Source organism: Hyla sarda, chromosome 10 (assembly GCF_029499605.1).
Source record: "Hyla sarda isolate aHylSar1 chromosome 10, aHylSar1.hap1, whole genome shotgun sequence".
NCBI lineage: Eukaryota > Metazoa > Chordata > Amphibia > Anura > Hylidae > Hyla > Hyla sarda.
Genome location: NC_079198.1, coordinates 6,275,497 through 6,281,496, shown reverse-complemented (window position 1 = coordinate 6,281,496; position 6,000 = coordinate 6,275,497). Strand labels below are relative to the sequence as shown.

Below are 6,000 nucleotides of genomic sequence, written 5' to 3'. Positions count from 1 at the left end.
CTCCTCCTCTGCCTCCCTGGTCTCCTCCTCCTCTGCCTCCCTGGTCTTCTCCTCTTCTGCCTCCCTTCTCTCCTCCTCCTCTGTCTCCCTGGTCTCCTCCTCCTCCTCCTCTGTCTCCCTGGTCTCCTCCTCCTCCTCTGCCTCCCTGGTCTCCTCCTCGGTCTTGTCCACTCTGGGGTCTCCTGACTTCTTCTCCTCCTCCATCCTGGTCGTCTCTACTTAGGTTTGCCACCTGGTTGGTATTTCACGGGCACAGCCGGTATTTTGGCCCCCCTGCCGGTATTTTTATTATTTATTAAAAATACCAGCAATGCAATGGCCGGTATTTATCCAACCAATGTTGCACCATATACTATACCAGTGTTTCTCAACTAGAACGCCTCTAGTTGTTGCAGAACTACAATTCTGCAACAGATGGAGACACCCCTGATTGGGAAACACTGACCTATACTATATACTACTATATAGTCCAACATGCTGGGAGTTGTAGTTTTCGTTTGGGGGCAGCTGCTGACCCACAGGCTGTATCAGGGCAACTCCTGAATTTAATTTAAAAAAAGTGATCAAATAGTCACAATAAAACAAAAATTGTCCTGTTAAAAACTACAAAAAATGACCCTCATACAGGCCGTATAAGAAGAAATAAAAAAGTTATAGGGGTCAGAATAGAACAAAAGTTCCCCCACATATGTGTATCCTGTGATGTCACGCATAAATATTGAATTATGCTAATTAGCGTGGCCGGTATTTTTTTTTTTTTGCAAGAAAGGTGACGCCCCCATTTCTACTCCAGCCTTTCCTGCCTTGTCCTCCCAGGTCTCCTCTACTTTGGGGCCTTCTGACCCCTCCGCCCTGGTCTCCTCCACTTCAGGGTGAAAACACATCGAAAAGCGTCAGCCTATTGCTGCACAACCTTGCCGGGGAGGACCAACAGCTTGTGTCTTGTTAATCTTCGGGCACAGGGACGTGCACAGACTATTTGGGGGGCAGGGGTTTAATTAAAAAATTGTTTGTAAAAACCTTACATAGGTAAGAGACCTGCTGAATGGGACCCGCATCACCCCATGGAGGTCGCAATCAGTGAGGGCATTACAGGGCAGGGGCATTAAAAGGGCAGGGGCTCAAGCCCCCTTTTGAGTCTATGTGTGCACGTCCCTGTTAGGGCAAGTACAGGGAAATCTCTTTCGTTGTCCATTGTGAGAGTTTCAGATTGTGTCTCATTGACTTTGATCCCAGCATGACAGCAGACGAATGGACATGGATCAATTCTTTGCTCTCTGCCATCCCTTCCAGCGATCAAGTTTTTGTTACTCTCCATTTATATCTTTCTTAATCCATAAATTGCCCACCATGCTGTCAACGACGCCCTAGAAACTTGTCTTCTCCACTGAGCCCTCGTCCTACCGCTGAGTACAATGAGGTCTTGTGCAAAATGGTGAATCTTTTACTTTGGGTTACAGGGGTGATTCTGTACGTAGATAACACACATGGAGGCTCCTGGCTTTGGTCTCATGCTGTGATAACTTTTTAACCTGTTGTTGTCCCTCCCAGCCTTTCGTCTATAACTAGAGTCAGAGGGATGATTGCGGGGATGCATCCCCTTGGCCTCTTCAGTCTGTGACCTGCATCCTAATGGCTGTTTTCATTTTGTGGTGCACTCCTTTAAGTTATCAGTCAGTGAATTATTCAGAGGCAAGATGAGATAATTCCTGTCTGGGAAGCGTCTGCTGCGTCTCATTATGACAATGCTCAGAGGTAACGCTCGCGTGTTCTCCAACCTACAGCTGCTAATGGACAATCCTCTTTTTAATATCCGGCTAGGCGTTGGATATGACATGGCTACGTGACAAAGGACTGGATCCTCTCTGGAAACCTGGGAATTACATTGCGCCGAAAGTTCGCTTTGGAAGTCGGCTGAGAGCCACCGACTGCTGGATGAGAATATAAATGATTGAATACATCTGCTAAGTGGAAAATGAAATGCCATTCATATGATCTGTGGATCCAAACATAGGGCCCTGACCTCCCACCTGAAAAATGAAGTGGCCTGATATGGGGCCAATCTCCTACCTGAGTGGAGAAGAGGACGGATATGGGGCCAATCTCCTACCTGAGTGGAGAAGAGGACGGACATGGGGCCAATCTCCTACCTGAGAGGAGAAGAGGGTGGATATGGGGCCAATCTCCTACCTGAGTGTAGAAGAGGCCGGATATGGGGCCAATCTCCTACCAGAGTGGAGAAGAGGCCGGATATGGGGCCAATCTCCTACCTGAGTGGAGAAGAGGACGGATATGGGGCCAATCTCCTACCTGAGTGGAGAAGTGGCCAGATATGGGGCCAATCTCCTACCAGAGTGGAGAAGAGGTCTGGTATGGCGTCAATCTCCTACCTGAGTGGAGAAGAGGCCGGATATGGGGTCAATCTCCTACCTGAGTGAAGAGGCCAGATATGAGGCCAATATCCTACCTGAGTGGAGAAGTGGCCAGATACGGGGCCAATCTCCTACCTGAGTGAAAAGAGGCTGGATACGGGGCCAATCTTCTACCTGAGTGGAGAAGAGGGCTGGTATGGGGTCAATCTCCTACCTGAGTGGAGAAGAGGCCAGATATGGGGCCAATCTCCTACCTGAGTGGAGAAGTGGCCAGATACGGGTCCAATCTCCTACCCGAGTGGAGAAGAGGCCGTATATGGTGCCAATCTCCTACCTGAGTGGAGAAGAGGCCGGATATGGTGCCAATCTCCTACCTGAGTGGAGAAGAGGCCGGATATGGCGCCAATCTCCTACCTGAGTGGAGAAGAGGCCGGATATGGCGCCAATCTCCTACCTGAGTGGAGAAGAGGCTGGATATGGTGCCAATCTCCTACCTGAGTGGAGAAGAGGCCTGGCATGGGGCCAACCTACCCCCTAAATAAGGAAGAGAGCTGGTATGAGGCCAAACTCTCAACTGAGCAAAGAAGAAACCTGGTTTGGAGATAAACCTGTGACTTAATATGGGGCCAACTTCCAACTGAATGGTGAAGAGATATGATATAGGGAAAGCCTCCCACCTGAGCAGAGAAAAGATCTGGTATGGGACCAACCTCCCACCTGAGCAGAGAGAAGATCTGTTATCGGGCCAACCACCTACCTGAGTGGAGAAAAAATCTGGTATGGGACCAACCTCTCACCTGAGCAGAGAGAAGAGGCCAGGTTTGGGGCCAACCACCCACCTGAGTGGAGAAAAGGTTTGGTAAGGGTTCAACCTCCAACCTGAGCAAAGAAATAGCCTAGTATGGGAAAGGTATAGGAAAAACCTCTCATCTAAGAAGAGGCCTGGTATGGGGCCAACTACCTACTGGAGCGAAAAAGATACCTAGATTGAGGGCAATGGCTTTACCCAAGAAACCTACCTCATGGCCTAAACGTTTTTTTTTATGAGTTGGGGTCTGCACGTGTGTGAAAGTCTTTGACTGGGGGGAAACTCCTGTTATGGTGTCTGGGTTCATATGAGCCCGTAATGTTTGTGCAAATAATTGTGACTCTCACTCTGAAGATATAACAGGGTTGCCACTACAAGTCCCAAATGTAGAGCTCCATCTATGTAGACAGTACTGAGTTATTCCACTGAATTATTCCATGGTGGATATGGCACAAGCTTATAAGAAGATGAAATAGCTGCAACCTGGATATGGGATGTAGTCTTCTTTTATTCAGCCATTTGGGTACGGGAGGGGCACACAGCAGGCATGATCCCCAAGCAGGCTACAGCTGTTTCACACTATCAGTGCTTCATCGGCCCAGAAGACTGTATATGATACCCGGGTGAGTTCCGTTATTTCATTTCCTTATAAGCTTGTGCAAATAATTGTGACCTGACTCGGATATGAACTTGAACCACGAACAGTAATTTTCTCAGATAGAGCATTTAGTCAGTTTAAAGGGGTATACCGGCTTTATACATCTTATTCCCTGTCCAAAGGATAGGGGATAAAATGTATGATCGCAGGGGTCCTGCCGCTGGGGACCCCCCGCGATCTTGGTGCAGCCCCCGGCATTCCGTGCCATGCGCTGCCTCTGGGATGGGGATGTAATGTCATGGCCACGCCCCCTAGTGATACCACGCCCCCTCCATTAATGACTATGGGAGGGGGCGTGGTGGCCATCATGCCCCCTTCCATAGACATGAATGGAGGGGGTGTGGCGTGACGTCACTAGGGGGCGTGGGGATAAGATGTCTAGTAGTGGAGCATGCCTTTAAGGCATAGGATGAAGATAGTTCATACCAAATGTAACATATGACATATAAGATGGGGTGATATTCCCCTTGGTAGCTTTTGAAGACATGTTTCTAGAGTCTCTAGGGTGACTAGGACCAGTTTCTCTTCTTTAGCATTTTGTTGGGTTAACGTGATGACACAGTGCATATACATACAGGATGTATACTCTGCTGGAAAGGGATCTTCATTGTTTGGCTTCATGTGGTCAGTAAAACTGTTTAGAAGACTTTTTTTTATTCATGGTTTTGTGTGCTATGATTCCGTTTAGCAGGGCATAGGGCGGTAAGGTTCATGACGAGGAAGTTACATAGCACTGTTAATGCATGAGGCCCACATGGAGTCCAGTAGTTGCAGGGGGGAACTTGTTCTTTCTTCTCCTTTCTGACTTAAAGTGAATCTTTCCCTCTCGGAGGTGGCACATGGATTTTAGATTATATAAGAAGGGATTGATAGCAGCTTGTATATTTTTATAGGATGCCATGAGATTTACCGTGAATGATCCAGGCTGACTAGAGTTTGCAAATTAACTTGGATTGTTTACCTGGCAGAACCAGTCCTGGCAAATACAAATTCACTGGAGCTCCGTCACTGGCCTCAACCAGACTACACACTAAATTGTTCCAGCCTTTTGAGGAGAGACGTTTGGACTTGGGGACTCCTCCCACAGAACTTTCTAGTGGCTTCTATGAGAAACTATGTGGGAAGGATTATGTGACCTGCCTCTCATATGCATCCAAATAACCCACCAGAGGTGGCAGCACAGACAATACATACTATTGCACATCTTTTTCCTACAATGTACTCACATGTCAAGTATTGCAGACAAATACAACATATGGTAGACTCACAGTACTCATACTGAATTATACAGACTGAGATGAGTCTACTGCCACACAACGTATCACCTCAGTAGCAAGTAGACCAGGTAAGGGGGTATACTGCACATCCCTAGCTGATTCCCAACACACAAGATGATGGCCGCTTCTGGCACATGGGATCGCTCAGAGTTTGGGTAGGCGCCTCAATCAATCCCAGCTACTTTGTTCCATTACGACCAACATTGGCTGTCCAGGCATGTCGGGAGTTGTAGTTTTGCAACATCTGGAGGTTTACAGTTTGGAGACCACTATCCTAGAGGAACCAGTGAGATGACTGGACTAGTTAGGTCACCTCCAGTTACTCTGTGGGTCATCCTCCGACTGCAACCTACACTTGGCTCCAGAAACCTCATCAGGGCCATCGGTACACATGAGACCTATCGATTGATCAGTGTACACAAGACTTATCGATTGACCCTTAGTGTACACAAGACTTATCGATTGACTCTCAGTGTACACAAGACTTATTGATTGACCATCGGTGCACACGAGACTTATCGATTAACCATCGGCGCACACAAGACTTATCAATTCACCATCGGTACACACGAGACTTATCAATTGACCATCAGTGTACACAAGACTTATCGATTGACCCTTAGTGTACACAAGACTTATCGATTGACCCTCAGTGTACACAAGACTTATTGATTGACCATCAGTGTACACAAGACTTATCGATTGACCCTCAGTGTACACAAGACTTATTGATTGACCATCGGTGCACACGAGACTTATCGATTAACCATCGGCGCACACAAGACTTATCAATTCACCATCGGTACACACGAGACTTATCAATTGACATCAGTGTACACAAGACTTATCGATTGACCCTTAGTGTACACAAGACTTATCGATTGA

At 47.4% G+C, this 6,000-nt stretch overlaps 1 protein-coding gene across 1 annotated transcript in view; it reads left to right on the top strand.

Moving 5' to 3' along the window:
- Positions 1–3,157: 3,157 nt before the first annotated feature.
- EPHA8 (EPH receptor A8) overlaps positions 3,158–6,000 on the top strand; it is an 83,276-nt gene continuing 80,433 nt past the window's right edge. The window contains exon 1 of the mRNA XM_056542156.1: positions 3,158–3,226. The gene's annotated coding sequence lies outside the window, so the exon portion shown is untranslated. The remainder of the gene's footprint in view (positions 3,227–6,000) is intronic.